This window comes from Aplysia californica, unplaced genomic scaffold (genome assembly GCF_000002075.1).
Source record: "Aplysia californica isolate F4 #8 unplaced genomic scaffold, AplCal3.0 scaffold00159, whole genome shotgun sequence".
In the NCBI taxonomy this organism is placed as follows: domain Eukaryota; kingdom Metazoa; phylum Mollusca; class Gastropoda; order Aplysiida; family Aplysiidae; genus Aplysia; species Aplysia californica.
Window position 1 is genome coordinate 529203 of NW_004797429.1, and position 502 is coordinate 529704.

Consider the following 502-nt stretch of genomic DNA (forward strand, 5'->3'; position numbering starts at 1 on the left):
GGGGGATTTTTTAAAATGGGAGAACAGAGTATGTCAAAGAGAGAGAGAGAGAGAGAGAGAGAGAAAAACAGCAAAGACGTTGCCAATGTAAATATACACTGTGGAAGTTTCTTGTAACCACGACAAAGACACAGGGTGGAAAAAAGATTATATCAGAACCCGTCATAGAAAGCCTATTTATTTATCCATAGATATTGCATTTCTACTGCTGTCAAAGCAGACATCCTCATTGTAAGGGAATAAAGACAATCATAAAAACACTTGCCACAAGTCTTGTGTTCCTCAGCTTTAAAACAAATTAATTAAAGAAAATAATTTTAAAAATAAATAAATACAAATAAAATAAAATACAATTTTTAAAAATATAATTAATTGAAATAAAAGAAAATCAAAGCCTAGACAGGGGACCATACAGCAATATCTTGGGCAATTGACTAATACTGTAATTGTAAATATCCCCCCTCTCCCACCCCACCCCATTGATACAACTTTTAAGACTAAT